The 19,516-nt window shown below is 40.6% G+C and overlaps 1 protein-coding gene and 1 long non-coding RNA gene across 4 annotated transcripts in view; one reads left to right on the forward strand and one right to left on the reverse strand.

Moving 5' to 3' along the window:
- Positions 1–11,758, reverse strand: part of Znf407 (zinc finger protein 407) — a 448,808-nt gene extending 437,050 nt beyond the window's left edge. The window contains exon 1 of one of the 3 annotated variants that reach the window (XM_063231437.1): positions 10,809–11,757. The gene's annotated coding sequence lies outside the window, so the exon portion shown is untranslated. Of the gene's footprint in view, positions 1–10,808 lie in introns of all 3 variants that reach the window. The other 2 variants (XM_063231439.1, XM_063231440.1) reach the window with 2 other exon arrangements.
- Positions 9,974–18,872, forward strand: LOC134471759 (uncharacterized). The gene is made up of 2 exons (XR_010041358.1): positions 9,974–10,213; positions 10,324–18,872. It is a non-coding gene; the product is annotated as an uncharacterized LOC134471759 (long non-coding RNA).
- The last annotated feature ends 644 nt before the right edge of the window (positions 18,873–19,516 follow it).

A 19,516-nucleotide genomic window follows, 5' to 3' on the forward strand; every position in this document is an offset into this window, starting at 1 on the left:
CCAAGCAAGTCACTGACAGAAAGAGATTGGTTCCGTGCCTCAAAGATATATATATGACAATTCACATGCATATGTTACATGTTATATACGTATATAACTGTATACATAACATTTTATACATAAATATTTATAACACTGAAGTTTCTGCACATAAATGACCAATCTTATTTTCTCCTTTACCTTTTTTAATTCGTCTCAATTTATTTAACATCTACCATGGACAAGTAATTTTCTTTATTAGTATGTGTAATACACAATGTTTACATTTCTTGTGGGGAATGAGCACATGTACAGAATACATCTTAATTTTTTCCACCCCCTTTCCCTTCCATGCATCCCCATCCCTCTCTTCTGTTTTTCTAGGGTGTTTTGTTTTGTTTTGTTTTGTTTTGTTTTGTTTTGTTTTGTTTTGTTTTAGGGGATTTTTTGGTGTTTGCTGACATGTTTACATTACTTGCTGAGATTTTGAAAACTGTGACATGTATTTCCCAACAAGACCATAAGCTCTGTGAGGGCAATATGTTTGTCTTATCCTTATCTGCACCCTGCATAACTCACAGAGCTCAACCAGACATGAGAGGAACTAAACAAATACATTAAAAAACTTTTTTTAATTGCTAACTGAAAGAATGTTATTGCGGAAGGCAGTAAACCTTAGTAACTAAAAACATGGGTCCTGCAGTCAGACTGCTGGTTCTATGATTTAAGGGCTACATGACCTTGAAAAAGCTATTTATCCCAAGCTGTGTATTCCATAAATGGGTAAAATATAGTACATATCTCAAATGATTTCTAGAGATTGAGATGGTGTAAAATGTTTATACAAACTAAGAATTCAGAAATACTATTTCAGTTGATTTTTGTGTTTATTACCTTTGATTGTTCCTTAGTACTGAGTTCTTAGTATTTATAAAACTTCCGGTTTTCTAAACTATACTCACAGGAACCAAATTGTTAAGGGAGGAAGATTATATCTAGAAACTAACCACTGAATGAAAGCAACAATGCTCAAAACGCAAAATAAAACCTAGTGAAAATAACACTAGAAACTACTTCACATATCTCTATCTTCTCCCCTAAAAGGTCCTTCTTCCAGAACTAAATTGTGGAAGTTCTGTATTTTATTTATTAAAATTAATTGATTTTATCCACTAATTCCTTTATACTTCAACAGCACCATCAACACTGTCTCTTGCAGGACTTTTTCTGGGTTTTAGTTCAGGAGGTTGGAATTGTTAGATATAATCAAATAGTTCTTATAATCATGATCTACCTATTTATATTCTTATCATTATTCTCCTGTGGCTGTCATATCATACCATAAGGACACTGAACACTCGCAGGAAAATAATGATAAGAATATAAATCTCTTTCACAAAATATATACATTAAACCTGAACCCTCACCAGTGCAGCAAGAAAGCCAAGACATACATGTATACACCTGCATATATGACACAGACACAGTCTTATATACGTATAATTCTGCTTTTCCTCTTTTCTATATTCTTCCCACTTTCAAAATCAGTGTATCTTGTAAATGGAGTTCTATTACTATTTATTGACTATCCTGTATGTACAAGACAACGTGCTAAGGACATTGAAATGTAAACTATAGGGGCTGGGGATTTAGCTCAGTAGCATAAGCACCTACCATGCAAGTAGGCAGTCGTGAGTTTAATCCCTGGTACCGATTTAAAAAAAAAAAAGAAATGTAAACTATAATACACTTGCTGTAATCTGGTGAAAGAGGGTGATACATACACATTTGCATTCATACATGCATGCATGCATGCACATGTGCACACACGCACATACACACACACTCACTAGAACATGGTGAGTCCTCTGGATTCAGACTCATCTATACAAACATCTACAGCCTCTCAACACTGAAATGAGCCCACACTGAAATCACTGTGATCAGCAGTCCTGATATTGGATTAAGAAATGCCTAATAGATTAGTAGAGCATGATACTAAGTGTGCCTGGCTAGATCACAGAGACATGGCCCTGGGTTCTATATATGGTCCTTGCACATTTTTTAACATTGTTACCCCACTTTATTTCCATGTTTTAATTTTGCTTGGGTCCAATTCTTTTCTATCCCCTATTCCTCCCTTTTGGAATTGTAGTTTACCCTGTGAGCTAAATCCCCAGCCCTATTTGTACTTCTTTATTTCTATGATTCATAACTAAGAGATTGTCTTGAGTCTCAGAAGAAAATTTGAACTTCTGAAAAATGATGAAACTATTGAGACTTTGGGAATTACTGCCTTTCTAGATGTGCATGGATTAGTGGTATTGCATTATACAGATTTATGACTTGCTTGTGTCTTTATTTGGAGATTATGTATGGTGTAAGGATATGCGTTTGGTTAAAAAGCTGACCTGGTGGCTGGGGATTTAGCTCAGCGGCATAAGCACCTGCCTAGCAATAGCATGGTTGTGAGTTCAATCCCCGATACTGATAAAAAAAATAAAAATAAAAAGCTGACATCTGATGGGTTGTAACTTTTAATATATATCTCAGCTTCACTGAATTAAGATATACCTAACAGGGCTGGCTGAGTGGCTCAAGTGCTTGACTGGTAAGCACAGGGCCATGAGTTCCATCCCCAGTACCACCAAAAAAAAAAGAAAAAAAAAGCCTAACATATTAGTAAAACACATTCCTGAAGGTATACCACAGGGGTCATGGCAACACAGTCCTTCATCAAGTCCTCTCTGGCACTGTTCCTCTGCTTTGCTTCCTGGGCACTAAGAATTAAGCAGCTTTTGTACACCATGCCCTTCCACCATAAGGATCCACCCTTGGAGCCTGACTACTATCTACTTAATCTCGTAAACTGTTGAGTTAAATTAAACCTTTCCTTATTTAAGATGTGGGAGTCAGGAATTACATTTCAGCCATAGGAAAGATAACTAACAAATTATCTTCTCCAAGCACCTGTTCAATTTTCTCCTGATCCCACAGCTTTACAATAGGATCTACCTAGTTGCCTAGAGCAGATCCCTGATGTCTTGACTCCTCCACTTCTCACCCATTCTGCCACCAAATCCACTCTGCCGAATGAACATATACTATCCACCACCTGCTCTCAGTTCTCATGCCACTATTCTTGTTCATTTAGAAATATTTATGTCTCATTTAGAACAAATGCAACAGCCCCAAAGAGCTCTTCACTCCATGCTTACTCTCTTCTAATAGGTCTGAATAGCTGCAACCAAAGTAATTAAAAAGGACAAAACATCTGCAAATGCCAACAACCTACATTATTCAAAAAGGCCTCTCCGGACATTGTGGTCCACGCTGCTCTGAGATGAGGTTGAGGAGGCATGCGATTCCAATACAGCCTGCAGTCCTGACATCTCTCTGAGGCCTGGAGTCAGTGCAGCGGTGCTGCCCTGGAATGAATAGAAAGCTATGCCACTCTGCCTTGGAGCCAATTGAGCATGGACTGACTTCTCCACAAACTGGAGAAAAAAATGGCGACTTGCTAGGAAGCTGAATAGAGAACCTCTCCAGAGAAAACAGCTCAGATGCTACAATCTGACAACATGGAGAGGGCCAGACGATTGGAGAACAATTCTCACTAATCCAGGAGGGAACCAAACAGAAAAATAAAATTAAGAAGAAGAAGGAAAAGTGCAAGTGGAGGGCTGAAGCCCGACACGTTCACTAAGACCAGTTCTTCGCTGTGCTGGGTGCGCCATGGAGTCGGACGATTCAAGATCAGGCTGAAGCCACAGCTGCTGATAACGGAGTGGGTAAGTCCTGGGCCCATGTCGGGAGGACACAACGCAGTGTGGAGTGGAGCCAAGGTGGAGAGCTTTGACTCTCAGTAAGTGCTGGAAATTGGGTCCCGCAGCGTAGGTGGCTGACTAGAAGACATCTTGGAGTAGGGCAGAGCCTGGCACCACGGTGGCATCAGTAAACTGGCCCTGGCCCAGAGAGGACTGGGGGAGCAGCTTGGGCTGAACCACGCCACTGGTCAGGAACCAATAGCCAGGGGCAAAACTGTTCCGACTCTGTGATGTCCACTACAGCACAGCGTAACTTGCTGAAGGCACTTGCAGATTGACTGGCTCAGAGGGGATGGGCAAGCCTGCAGCATTCCTGCACCCACCTCAGATATCAGCAAACAGGAGAAAGTCACAAGCCCCCAGCCAGCACGCTTTAGAAAAATTGTAAGTAATACAGAGAGGGCCTGAAACCTCCTCCACACACCTGTCTGAAAGAAAAAAGAAACATGACAAGAGCAAAAGATAAGACAAAAGCTCCAGCTGTTGACCCTGGGAAAATAAGCCCAGAAGAAGTAAATACAGAAGAGAACCAGTCCAGCAATAATGCTATATTGGTCACAACATCAGCACACATAAACAATTACATTCATGACTTCATAGATGAACTTAAAACTGAAATTCTAACCCAAGTGAGGCAAGAAATAAAAAGGATGATTAAAGAAATGCTAAGCCCCTCTCAAGAAAACACAGAGGGAAGAAGGGAGGAACCCAGAAAGGAAGAGAAGCCTTTGGTGAAGAATATAAACAAAATCTAGAATACATGAAACAGATCCAAAGAGACTACCAGGAAACTAAAAACTCCATTGAAAGCCGGCAAAATGCCTTGACAGAAACAAAATCTAGCCTTTCAAAACTTGAAGAGAGATTTACAATGTGTGATCATGAAAGAAAAGACCTATTAAAAATAAGGAACCAAGAAGTAACAATTCGAAGGCTAGAAGACGACAAGAGGATCTATAACTTAGAATAAAACTTAAGATAACTTAAGAATAAAAAATGTAAGCGAAGTAGCAGGATTAACCACAAACGAATTACAAAGACTATTCACAGAAATAATTAAGGAAAACTTCCCAAGCATAGGAAAAAGAAATGATATCCAGATAAATGAGGCATACAGAACTCCAGCCAACTACAACCAAAACAGATCTATACCCAGACACATAATAATAAAGATTCCAGAAATCCACCACAAGAACAGAATATTAAAAGCAGCCAGAGAAAAGAAGCAGATCACCTACAAAAGAAAACTCATCAAAATAACAACAGACTTATCAATTCAAACTATTAAATCGAGAAGAACCTGGGGGGAAATAGTCCAAGCCCTGAAAGAAAATAACCTCCAACCAAGATGTATCCTGAAAATCTTTCAAAATTAATGAAAAAACAAGGTATTTCCAAGACAAAGAGGAACTGTGGGAGTTCATAGCCACGAGCCCAACCCTACAGAAAATATTGAAGGATATTCCAGAGAGAGAGAAAAAAAAAAAATACCAGGATTTCAGCAACAGCGGCAGTGGCCTCCATGAACAGGGAGGACAGTGGAATGAAGGAGAAAAATGGACAAATAATAACAGAAAAATAGAATAGCAGAACTGAGGCAGAGAAGATGGGCTATAATTTTGACATAGATAGCCTAGATACACTAACAAGAAGAAACACAGGCAGAGTAGATTAGTAGGCAGGATACATCGAGATGTTCCGAACAGGAAATATATTCAACCTGAAAGGTTAATAAACTGAATATCAAAGATGAGAAAATGAAGTTTTAAGAGACAAGGAACCAGAGAGAAATAGGGACAACTCGTCCAGCAGCTGCAGACAGATTGGAAAGTTATGACACTTTTGGGCAGTGTAGAACTACAAAGCTAGAAGAAAGGAAAACCTTGTGGCTTTAGTAAGAAAAGGAATACAGCTCAAGATCAAACTCAGGGGTAAAAAGGTTCAGCACACTCAGATAAATAATGGATTGACCTCCTAATCTAAAAACTAAAGGAGTTAGTGGGACCCAAAATATACAAAGCATCCTGAGAAGGGGAAAGGTGAGGAATTGCCTGAAAAAAGAAGGCAGAGGACATTGTTAATAGTGTATCAGGATTTAAAATCCACAGTAGCTTTATCACTCTGCTTAGTTTGATTTTATTTTGTTCTAGTCAGTCTATTCATACTAGATTTGAGGGCACAGATAGCTATCCCCAAAATAGCAGGCTATACCAATGTAACTATCCTTAATTTCCTATTAACTTAAACTGAAGCCCTGTATTACTTACATTGTCTTACTATGACTGATCTTATTTGAAGCCGGTTTGTTAAACTGCTGTTTTGCCTTGACTGAATTTATTCGAATTTGGTATGCTTGATGGTGACGAGCCTAAGAGTAGAGGCAACCACTCTGAAGATGACAAATTATAATAACATACCCATTCTGGTTTGATTATTAACTGCTTTTGAAGCCCTACAATGTCTCCAAAGTTGTGTTTTTATTAAAATAGCTATGTAATGCCATGTTCAATTATTATATGTCTGATGATGTGGACAACTCTGTTGAAAACAACAAAAGAAAGCATAGTAACTACTGTAGATTACCTAACATTGTGGTTTTATATGTCTTTTTCATTCCATGTTTTTCTAAGAATTTGTTTTCAAAGACAACAGTTTGCCTGGAAAAAAAAAAAGAATTTGTTTTGTTGTCTTGTTATGATCTGTCTTTCCCTATAATACAGAAAGGGTAGATACACATGTAGGGATTCACACATGGGGAGAATTTCTCAACAGTTTACAAGAACAGAGTATACAATGTACAACTTAACGAACAGACACTCTGAAGAAGAGACACTAAGAAACCCAGTGCTAACTCTGTTACATTATGATATAATATCTAGCAAAACTGTTATTCACTGTTCAGAATATTAGTCTAGTCTCTTATGCTCAATTTCAGCATAAGTAAAGATAAGGACAGCTACTATGAAGAGAATGAGGGACATAATAGCAGTCACTATTGACTTCCCTAATGTCAGGTCTTGAAGACCTAAAAAGTCTTCATTATCCTGTTATGATTAAATTAGTACTATAATGTTCAGTATGTATTCAATGCGTGTGAAGATGGGGACAACTATTTGGAAGAAAACTAGAGACAATAAGACAAACAGTAAAGATCTCTAATGGACTTACTTTGAAATCCGTGCTTCTTAAAATTGTTTCCTTAAGATTTGTTTTGTTATATTTTATTATGTTTAATCTTACTCTCTTTTAAGATATGGGCAATTCTTTTGAAGATAGCAAGAGGCATTATAGTAGCCATTGTTGATCACCTTTTGTTTTTATATCATATACTATATCTATTCTTGTTTTAACTGACTCCATTTTGTTTTGTCACATTTGGTTTTATTCTCTTCAAACAAAGTAATAAGAACTGTAGGAGTAATAAAACCTAAAATGTGTAATTGTTATTATTAAAAAGAGAGGAAAAGAAAGTGCTCTAAAGGATCTAACTGCATGCATGTTTAACAGTGTAAGACAGATAACTATACTACTAAGTTTTTGTTGGATCATTGGACAGAACTGTTTGCAGTCTTACTGGTTGAATGTCTACTTTGTATGCTTTAATTTTGTAACTTGAACAGCGACTTCTAAGATGACCATATGTAATCTATCAACTAGTGATTTCTTACTATTTGGGGTTTTTTTGAAATTCTGTATTACTTCCACCCTTTTTTTGTTTTGCCTTTTTTTTTCTTTAAATAAAATTCTTTAAAATTCCAATCTTATCTGTCACATCTCTACATACTCCATGAACTAGCTACCCTAAACACCATTTAACTGCTGAAATAATCCCTGTTATTTCTTGATGCTTGTAGATCTTCTATCTGAAACTCTACTCCCCATCTATTATTCTTCATCTATTTGCTCAGGTGGCTCCTACCCATTCGTTGGGTATCATCCTCTCATGACATTCCTCCCTAATTGTTCCAGGTCCAGATTAAGTGATTCTGTTGAATGTTTTTACTTTTAGCACTATGTAGATCTCAAGCTACCTTCTTACTTCTGAAGGAATCTTTTGTCACGTGGGTCTTTATGAAATATAAATCGGAACAGTCTGTCTGCCTCTCTTTCTCTCTCTTTGCTCCTTAAAAGCTACGATGGCTTGGTCAATCTCATGTCCCACCTAGAACTTTAAACATGAGGGGAAAAAAAGTAACAAACATGCTGGGACAGCTAAAGAGGTTTTTCGTCTCAGGAGAATCAACAGTACAGTAAGTTTCTCTAGTGGTTGTGCTGCCAGAAGCAATATCCTTACCACACAATTTATGGAATATGATCTAGGTTGTGACATTAATCATCCACATCCTTCTGGCTCCTATGTGTTTTTCAAGCCCACTTCTCCACCTTCCTGTCAATTCTGAGTGATATCTGTAGTTTTCCATTAAGTTCCTTTTCTGCTTAAATCAGCCAGATCCTCTTGTACAGTTAACAACCAAGAATCCTAATACGTGATAGTTTCCCTGCTAGAATATCAAACAAACATCGGACTACACAGTCAATGCCATTTTCTGGGTCTACTCCCTGCTACCCTGCTACTTTCCCCTAGTAAAATGGGTGGCACAAAGCAGGTGAGAAATAAATGTTTCCGAATGAATGATATAATTTCAATAGTAGTCAGACTCCACTCTCAATGGAGGGCTACTTTGCATTCCTAAACACCCAATGTCAACCACTGCCAAGGGAATCAAGGAACCCATTAGAACTATATAACTAAATTTACTCTCTTTTCATAGATTTACCAGTTAGGATTCTTCTCACCTCCTGAGAAACAAACCACAATTTTTTCTTCTCTTTCTCCATCCCCTACTCCCTGCCCCAATACTGGGGATGGAACCCATGGCCTTTGCAAGAGCTACATCCTGAGCCCTTTTTTATTTTTTATTTTGATACGGGGTCTTGCTCAGTTGCCCAGGATGGCCCAAACTGGAGAAGAACCAAAAAAGAAGTCTATTTTATGAAGGTGAGGGTTCTCCTGTAATAAATAAAAATCTAATTAGGGCTGGGGATTTAGCTCAGTAGCATAAGCGCCTGCCTTGCAAGTGCACAGTCCTGAGTTTGATCCCCAGTACCAAAAAAACAAAAAGTCTAATTAGAACCGGTGTTGAGGAAATCTCTCCTTGACCAAAGGAATGCCTACTAAACCCTGAAACCTAACTCAAACACTATTTCCAGCAAGAAATTTTTACCACAACTGGCCAGGCATTTAGCTTTAAACTTCCTCTGTACTCCTATATCTCTATTTTGGTACTGGAAAAGATGTATTTATTAATGTATCTGTCGCCTCAACCACACCTCAGAATCATCTAAAAAGTATGTTACTATCTCTAACACCGAGGATGGTGTATGGCATAATGCAAGAACCAGTACTTTTGAAGTGGAATCATTGCTTTTCTTAAAAAGGGACCAGTGCAACCCTTAACATCTAGCTTTTCTGTAAATCTCAAAATATTCCGAAATAAATATTTTTAAAGGATCCTTTAAAAATAGAACTCTGATCAGCTATTACCACATCTACCACCCGTCATGCAACTAAAAAGCATTGCTTTGTGCTTGGAGTCAGTAATTTTGCTTGTAACAAACGTGAACAAAGAATAAACAAACATTTGAGATTTGAATTTCAGCACCAATTTTGATCAAGTCAGTCTAGGCTTCAGTTTGTAAAAATATAATCCTTACCATGCGAAGTTATTCTGCTATGTGTATATAGTACAGGGTATGTCAAATGACATGAGCGGTTCTAATCACTACAGCAGTGCCCTGCACTATACTGTGTTCCAACTAGGCTAACACTTCCCCGCAAAAGAGCCCCATAATGGGGCCATGGATTTAGCTCCATGTGGCCTAGGCGCTTGCCCGGAAAGTATAAGGTTGCAAGGTTGTGAGTTCAATCCCTGGTACAAAAAAAAAAAAAAAAAAAAAGACACATAATGTTCTAGTCCAGCAAGGCATAGACCGTAAAGGTTGTGACTCAGATCCTATTTGACTATGATTATTTAAAAAACAATCCTATATATATGTCTAGGAATTCCAACCTTGCCACAAAGTCCTATTCCAGAATCGCTCAATGAAATAGGTAAACGGACCACTCAAAATCCTACTCAACCGACAGGGGTCAGCAGCCAGGGCCACTAACCTACACAGGCTAAACTTCACAGAGGGATCCGCCGGCTGGAGGGAGAGGAGGCTGTACTAAGAGAAACACCCACTGCTGCCCACAGCGGCGTCCAGCAGCCAGGCTCTCTTGGCAGAGATGCAGGGCGGGTCGAAATCTCAAGGGACTGAGCCTCTCCGCTTTCAGATTGCACCGCAGGCCACCGCCCGCACCAGCGCCGCTTTGGCCGAAGGCGGTGCGAGCTGCGGCCGGGCAGGTAGGGCACCGGGAAGGACACGCGAGTGGGTAGGCGGCCCAGAGAAGCCACCGCAGGGAACTATAAACTTAAACCCCGGCAGCTTCAGCCAGGGAGGCGTTTCTTCCCAGCAGGCAAGGACGTCCCCCGTGCGCGCGGAGGACGCGGACGAGGAGCTGTGTTTGCGCGGACAGAAGGTGCTGCAGGGGAAACCGAGGCCTCCAGGGCCGCAGCGCTGAGGGAGCCGGGACGGCGCCAGCCTGCCGACGCGGGGCACGAGGCTGCCGTCGGCGCCGGCCTGCTGAGTGAGCAAAGTGGAAGCGCGGGGACGCGGCGGGGGCCCGGGGCAGGGCTGAGGCCAGCGAGACAGCGCGCCGAGAGCCGGCGAGAGAGGGTGTGTGTCGGGGCGTGAGTCTGGGCGGGTGTCTGGAGGGAACGGCGAGCAGGGAGGGGCGGAGGCGGGAGGAGGGGGGAGGAGAAAGAGCGAAGGGCCCTAACGGGGTTCTGGGCGGCCAGCTGCCTGGCCCCGGGCCATCAAGCCACCGCCCCCAGGCCTTGCGCTGACGCTGGACGGTCCCCGCCTCCAGACCCCCCGCCCCACCAGAGAATAACTTACCTGTTTGCCCACGGAATCGCTCCTGCTCGCCCCTCTGACTGACTCCTCCGGCTCACCGTCTTCCCTTTGGGAGGAAGAGGCGGCACTTCCTGTCTCTCCGTTGAAAGACTTCCGGCGGTTCCAAGGTGTCCGGTGAATGGAGCTCCGGGTACCACAATTTTAAAAACAAGATTTTCCAATTATTTTAGTAAATCCAGTTTTAGTTCCTAGTCTTTTGCACTGAGTAGCTGGTAGCTCCATGTATCAACTCGTTTTCGCCCATCAGCTTTCACCGGAAGTCTAAACGATAAAAGAGGACGTTCTACCCCTCCCTTCGAGTAAAAAAAAAAAAAAACGGAAAGCCAGAAGAGCCAATATAAAGAGAGACGCGCGACTGACTAAAAAACGGGAGGTGTCATCCCGAGCGCCGCCTGACGTTTCTGGATTGCGTCAGAGCAAGTTCTTCGTGGGCCAGTCTCGCCTCCTTCCTGACCTGCTGTCTCCACCTCGGAGGGCAGTGCCTACTTTCCCACTTCCCCTCTCCCCTGCCCTTCAGGCTCTTGTCCCTTCTGGTGCACTGATTTAAAGATCCGATGATTATCGGCCATGCGAGCCTTTATACTGAGAAGAACCTATCAAACGACAACAAAATGGGATCCTTACTCAGGCTGGAGGGATCGGAGCCGAAGGCTAACACTAATGAGAATAAGCGGAATACAGCTGGTGGGCCAGTTTGGCCATGGAAAAATGAAAACGCCTTTGGTATTCAAAACTTTACCATACGGGTGTACGTGAATGTTAACACAAGATAGTCTCAGGAAGAAAGGGTATGGTTCAAGGATACATTGCTTACCGCCCTTTGCAAGTGCTTTCTCAAATTTCAAATTTAAAGCAGTTTCTTCTGAAACTAACAATTTGCCAGGAGGGGTGTCTTGCTGTCTTGTTGCTGGGCCAAAATACCTGGTGCCCAAAATTAAAGAGGGAAAGGTTTATGTAACTCAGTTTGTGGAGGTTTCAGGCCATACTGGGCTGAGTCCAAAGCAGGGTGGTGTACGGCAGAGCACAACAGTTGATGGTGGTGGAAAACAGTAAAAGCAGCAAAAGCAAACCGAAAGTTGCATAAGGGAAGACTTTCTGTCCCTCATATTGTGTGTAGGTCACCCACCCTAGGATGGGCGTAGCACTCACACCCAGAATCCCAACACTAAACAATGAATCAATCACAAACTAGATTTAGGCCCCTCTGAAAAGCATTCCTCCATGACTGCATGAGGCTTTGGAGGGACATTCAGACATAACAAGAGATCTATGTAGATGATGAATATATCACAGCTTGATAACTGCTGTGACAAAGTTGTTTGTAGTGATTGATGATGATAATCCTGACACAGGGTCACCAGAGGAGCAGAGGACAAACTCACCCCTGGGCTCTTAACCTGTTACTCAGAAACATGATTTGTATTTTCTTTTTAGGGATTTAAAAAACATTTTTTGCTAAAAACCTACCTTCACTTAGACCTGTAGATGCCCAGTAGGAAACTAAAAACAAAGCTTGACCTTTGTTTTGTAAAACTAGATCAAATACTCAACTCAGTATTATAGGCCTGTTAGTCATTAATGAAATGTCTAAAAACAAATAACTTAGCAAATAACTTTATTAGCCCTAAATTTGCTTAGCTTATCACCCTTCATGACTGAGAATAGCCTTGCAGAAAATCCCCAATGCCTTAAATTTGTGGTCACATTGAACTCCAGGAGATCTTTAAATGACTAATACTGCCCCAATCATAAGAATTCCTCTCAGGGGAACCAAATTACCCTCAAGCCATCAGAATTTGTAATCAACTAGACCAGTGAGGGTAACACTTTTTGAACTTTAAATGATACATAACACCCCACTGTAGGTTCCCCACCATTGGATGAGACCATTGCCCATCTCAGCTAAACCTTAAAATCTGACCTGCTTTTGTGAGTAGGCCAGTCTGATCATCAGAATGCTGGAGACCTTTCCTGTCTTATCTCACTTTCCAATTAAAGCATTTGCCTGTAAACTAATTTTGTCACTTTAGTTTTAGTTTCTATTTTCACTGAAACAATCCAAGATAGCCACTATTACAGGTGAGACTGAAGATATGACTTTTGACTTTGTTTTATAAGCATAGGAAACAGATCATAGTGGGACATTATCAGATTTGCACTTAAAAAGATAATTCTATATCTTCACACACAAATTCACACAAAACAAAATAGTATAAAACTGATCAAAGCAAGATAGTGAAAGCATTACAGGGATTCAAAACCAGACAATAGGAAAACCAACAGTGGCTACCGTAATGTAAAAAGATAATTCTAAGTAAATAGGATAAAGGTGTCCTGAAGATAGGCTTTCTTGACCAAATTACCTCTCAAGGCCAATTCCAGGTATTATGGATTGCTTTAGGTAAAAATATTACATGCAATCGGACAGGGCTAGGCCCTCAAGAGGTCAATGCAAAAGACAACAGTGTCTGAACCAAACTTCAAGAAAAAAAGGAACTACTCACTCTTGTTTCTCCCTAAAGATGAACAGCAGTGATTGATATTCTAAATAGTCATCAATCACCTTGGGTGAAGCACCAAACCTGCTCAACCTGCTCCTTCTAGGAAGGTTCTTGCCCATCCAATGTATGCTTGCTACTTCCTATGTGTCTTGCTTGCCAATTTGAGCCCCATGTAATCAATATTACATAAGTGACCATAACTACTGTAACCTCACAGGTTCACCATAGTGTTGTCTCACCTCATACCCACCTTGTGATTTCCCACTGAATGAAGATTACCTAAATGACCATACTACAAATCTTCCTGATTGATTATAGTTCTGTCCCATCTTGAAACTGCCTCACTCTGCATGGCTTTATTCACATACACTCTTGAAAAGTGGGGTTGACAGGCAACCTACCCCAGGGCTCTTCAGGTCCCTCTTAGAAGCTTTCTTTCTCTCAATAAATTCTTCCTATTCATGACCTCCATTATTCCTAAAATTCATTCCATGATCTAAACTATGTGAACTACATGTTCACAGACATCTAGCAAATAGGGGGTTTCTTTCCCCTTTATCACAGGTACAATTCAGTTTGAGTTAGAGTGCTGTCAGGCAATAGTGTCCTATCTTTTTTGTACCTTTGACAGAGAACTTTTTGTAGATATTATCTGGTTCAATTTCCATTGTAATCTACACTTCCTATTGGTATAGGGGAACAAAACTTTTGACCTACTATATGTCTAGTGTGAGTTTGTGTTATCTAAAATCAAAGAACGAGGGCCAGAGATTTAGCTCAGCAGCACAAGTGCCTGCCTGGGAAGCATGGGTTCAATCCCCAATACTAAAAAAAAAAATTAAAAAATTAAAAATAAATAAAATTGGGGGCTGGGGATTTAGCACAGTGGCGTAAGTGCCTGCCTTGCAAGCAGGCAGTCGTGAGTTTGATCCCTGGTACTGATAAAAACGAAAAAGACCAAAAAATAAATAAATAAAATCAAAGAATGAATTTTAGGAACGATGGAAGTTAAGAGCTGAAATATTTATTGAAAGAAAGCTTCTGTCTGAGAGAGAGACAGAAAGGGTCTGAGTTTTCAGCACAATAAAAGAGAGAATATAAATTTAAAAATAGCCTTTATTCCAAGGACATGGAAAGAACTCCATGACCACTGGCAGCCTGGCTTTCTCTGGCCTGGCTGGAACATGGGGCATGGAATATACATATAACCTCTGACCGGAAGCTGTGCTTAGGGCAGGCATTGATGACACACAGGAGCTGATTGGAGTTTTCTTCATGCACAAACAGGAAGGAGAGTTGTAATTAAGGCTGAGGAAGAAGCAGGAAGTGGTAGGCATTCCGTTTTGGCCTTCTGCCCCATTAGACCACTGCCATAGTTTCTACTAAGGCAAGAACCTTTCAGGGTCCTGAGTGGGTTGCCAAACATTCTGTATTTTCTAGGGATTTTTATACAGTAAAACCATGAGGTGAGGCGGGTCTAAAGAAGGAAAACTGGAAACTCAAAAGGCAGATGGGCATGAGGTGGGACAGAGCTATAGTCAACCAATAAGTTTAATTGTTCAGGTAAAATTGACTGAGTTAGTGACAAATGGGAAATGAGTTGCATATCAAGCCAGCATTCTTTATGGATCAGTGACTCCATGGGGGGCAGGGATGGTGATTCCTGGCTTCTCAGGCTGATCCATACCTAATCCCTACGGTTTATATTTAAAGATGTGCTTTTTTTTTTTTTTTCTTTTTTATCGGTACCGGGGATCAAACTCACGACTGCCTGCTTGCGAGGCAGGCACTTATGCTGCTGAGCTAAATCCCCAGCCCCTTGTATTTGTTTTGCCTTCTGTTTTGAGATCTGGCCCACAACAAGAGATGTGTGTCCCCTCCAAGGTCACAATACATTGGGTCCTCTGTGCCAGTTTCTTCAAGGGCCTGGGCCTGTCTGGCTGCCTATAATATTTCTAACTAGCTCAGCTGCCTGTAACATTCTCACCACAGTAGGAAACTGCAGTTTAGAAAAGTAAAGTGTCCAAAGATCACATATCAGTAAAACTGGAACAGACCATAAGGTCACTGTCAGCTTTTTCACTATGTTGATTCGGCTTACTAAGAGTTATTTTTAAATCCTAGTGAAAGCAGTAGAAATGTTCCTCAGAACAGGTGATCGACTTGTCAAAATTATACTTATTCCATTAACTAGCATTTCTTGGGTGCCTACTGTATATAACTAAAACTAGATTCTTTATTTTTCATGTGAAATTTACCTAATTTTTTAAAAAAATTTAAGACATAATATGACCTCAATAGCTGTCCCAACAGTTTTAACCTTCAATGCAAGATGATAAATTTCTTGACAATAAAAGTCGCTAGTACAAGACTCCTGATAAATTAGGCATTCTCTTGCTCTTTGGGTGATTTATCACTCTAAATTTCTTAACCCAGAGATTTATTTAACATGTTATCTTACCTTAAGCAGTAAAACCTGAGTTTATTTTTCAGTTCTATCATCCATTATTTTTCTGAGACAGTAAATTTACACTGTACCACAATGTTAAAGAAGTTCATTTCACCCCCTTCAACTTTAGGCTGGTAATAAGATGGTATGGCTAAAGTGACTCCAGGAATCATATGTACCGATAAAATTATTCCAAGCAGAAAGCAAAACTGCTTAAGACACACGCATTTTCTCTCCCTCTCCCTACCAACTTCCTACCCTCTCTTCTCTCTGAAAGGTTCTTGCCCTGGTATACATCACTGCACCATTATGGCGGTGGTCCAACATGGCGGAAGGCCACAGCAGGAATGCTTCCTCCTTCTTCAGCCCTAATTGCAACTCCCTTCCTGTTTGTGCACAAAGCAAATTCCAGTCCCTTCCTCACATGTCATCAATGTCTGCCCCATGCTCCACTTCCATCAGAGATCATAAAACCCTCTGCCTCTCTGTATCTAGTCGAAGGACAGAGCCCAACTGCCATTCATTGTTGCTCCTTTTCATGTTCTCAATAAAACTGGGCCTTTCTTTTTTTACTTTTTGCTTCTCTATTGCCCAAGAAAACTTGTTAACACTCCCCCCTCCCTTCCCCGTCTGGCCTCTTCCTTGCTCTCTCCTTTGACTTTTATAATTTTTCCTTTTGCAATAGTTTCATATTTAATAATCAAATTGAAAAAAAATACAAAGAACTCCCAAGTGTCCTACACTTGACAGTCGATGCCTATCTACATTTTGCTCTGTTTACCTTATTGTTTTATGTGTGTTTTTCTTGAATCATTTAAAAATACCTGGAAAATGACACCATTTAAATCCAAAATGTATTAGCATACATGTTGAAAGAACCTGGAGAATCCTTTGGCCACAGTACAATTATCAGGATTATGAATTAGCACGCTATGATATTTTTATCTAGTAATCTAATCTGATGCATATTTTATGCTTATTTTTTACCTTGTTCTCTTATATGCTATACACAATTTAAAGAATTTCCAAAAGGAATTATAGATAAAAGTTGCAGTGAAGGATAGAGAAAACAAATCGTAATACACTGTGTAATGGTTGATACATTGTGTCACTTTAAAAGTTTAGAAGTTTAACTGAGGGACTCAGCAGGGGCCAGTGTTCTCACTTTGTTAACATCCTCATTCTGTGCAAGAGGAGGGCACAGAGATTGTGAGTTCTCTACCAGCCATGAGGAACCTGGCTCCCCCGCTACACCTTTGCTCTTGCCACTGTTTTTATCTTCTGCTGTCTTGAATGCCCCTGTGCCATGCCACTCTGGCTTGGAGCCAGTTGATTGCAGACTAAAATCTCCACAAACTGTGAGCTAAATAAATATTTATTTCCTTCATTTTGGATGTTGAGTATTTTGTCTCAGCAATGACAGAAAAGTAACCAAGACAGAATTTGGTACCAGAAAAAGTGAGATCATTGCGGTGACTGTACTTGACCATATGGTTTAAGAGCCTTTGAGAATGGTTTGTAGGAAGAGTTTGGAAAGGTTTAGTAGTGATGTTACCTGAAAGAATAGAACTGGAACACATTAGGCTGTTCTGTATAGGAGATTCTAGTCAGAGCTCAGAACTTAGAGGACCAGAAGGCTGACAGAAATCTTGCCAGTAAAAACCAGATTGTGAGGTTGCTGCTGGGAAGGAAGGTTGTTGGATTCCAGATAATGTGTATTATAGCTTGATAGGAAGTTTGTTTGCATTTTGCTCTTGTTCAGAGGCTTTGCTTGAGACTGAGATTAAGGGTGGTGTGCTAATTAATCTGGCAGAAGAAATTTCAATTCAGTTGAATGTTGAGACTGTTGCATAGCTGTTGTTGAGGACTTTCAGCCAGATCTATGTTGAGCCCAACAGGATGATTGAAAATGAGTTTGGCCAGAAAAGAACCTCCAGGGATACTGTGGACTGCAAAGATTAGAGCTGAGGAGATCTTGACTGCAGAGAAGGAATGGGAGAATATGACAAATGGCCTGAGAGTATCACAAACAGCAGCAAGTCTCCACCCTTTGTAGTATTTAAACTGCAAATGTGAAAGACTTTGCTTTGAGGAGATAGCTGCAGAGCACCATGTTCCAGAATGGCAGAAGCATGGCAAATTTGTTCCTTAGATTTGGATTCAGAGTGCCCAGTGATCTAGGCATTTGACCCCTATATCCAAAAGAGAGAAAGCCTGGTTACTGCCCCAGCTGGCAGCAGACCTTCACATCATCCACATAGTGCTGCTGTTAGGTGCATGCAGAATGTAAGAGTCATTAGGTTAAAAGGGCTTTCACACTGATTTCAGAAGGCCTGGAGCCCAGACAGTGTGCCCCTGAGAGGACAGTGTGTGAAGCTATGAGTGTGAAGCCAAAGTTGCAGTGGAGGTCTCAGAAGTGTAGGAAAGCTAGGAATGTAGATTGTCTAAGGAAAGCTGACAGGAGGGAACAAAATGGGCCTAAGAGAGAAGCCACTGGATGTACAACCACCAGAGGTGCCATAGGGGTGGAGGAGTCACTCAAGCCCTTGGAAGCTAACAATCTGCCACAGATTGCTTCAGATGCTAGACGTGGCACTATAAGACTTAGTCTGCCCTGCTGGATGTGTTTGCTTTATATAATTTCTTTGCATTCCCCTATTTGTAACTTTTGGTATGAAAAAAAAAATTTTTTTTTTGGTACCAAGGATCGAACTCATGACCTAGCATTTGCCAGGCAGGTGCTTATGCCACTGAGCTAAATCCCCAGCCAGAATGAAAATATTTATCTTGTGCCACTGAATGTTGAAAGTGTTTAACTTTTTATTTGTACAGGGACTTGCAACTAAGAGTTTACCTTACATCTCAGAGGAGATTTGGGTCTTGGACTTTTCAGCAATGCTAAAAGTAGGACTTTGGAAACTCTTGCACATGGACTATATACTTTTTGCATAAAGAGATGTGCATGAGTCTGTTGGGGGCCAGGGGCAGGATGTTATGGTTTTAATGTAATATAGTATTGATAGATTTAATACTGGTTCTTAAGGATTGTTAAATCTATGTTATAATGTTCAAGTTATAAAATGATAAGAGTAAGCATGTCTTTATATCTAGAGACTGATTTAAAGCAGTGTGTCTGGCTGCCAAGTTGACAAGAGGTGGATTATAATAGTTTATACATTGTGACTACTTGAAAAGTTTGGAAGTTTGACTAAGGGACTCTGCAAGGATTCAGGGTCCTCACTTTGTAAACATTCTCTTCCTGTGCAAGAAGAGGACATGGAGACTGTTCTACATCTGCCCTGGGTGGGGCAGCCTGCTTACAATCTAAGGGAGGAAAAGAGGCTTGCTTCTCTCCCTCCTACTTCTTCTTCTCTTACTGCTTTTGCTGTCCTGGGCCTCCCTGAACTGTTTCCCTCATGCTATGCCACTGTGGCTTACAGCTAGCTGATTACAGACTGAAACCTCCACACACTGTAATCTTAAACCTTTCCTTCCTTAATTTTGGGTGTTGGGTATTTTGTTTCAGCAACAAGAGAAAAGTAACCAACTCACAATGGGAGATTTACTTCAATTATATTAATAATGACTAAACACTTCATTTAAGATAGAAATATCAGAATTAATTAAAGAGTGAATCTTAACCTTCTGTTGTCCACAAGAGATATTTGTTAAATGAAAAAGTATACTTACATGTCTTCTAACCTCCACTTCTTTCCAAAGAACAGTCAAATTTATTCATG

Source organism: Cavia porcellus, unplaced genomic scaffold (genome assembly GCF_034190915.1).
Source record: "Cavia porcellus strain 051 isolate PalLab524CR breed Dunkin Hartley unplaced genomic scaffold, mCavPor4.1 scaffold_20, whole genome shotgun sequence".
NCBI lineage: Eukaryota > Metazoa > Chordata > Mammalia > Rodentia > Caviidae > Cavia > Cavia porcellus.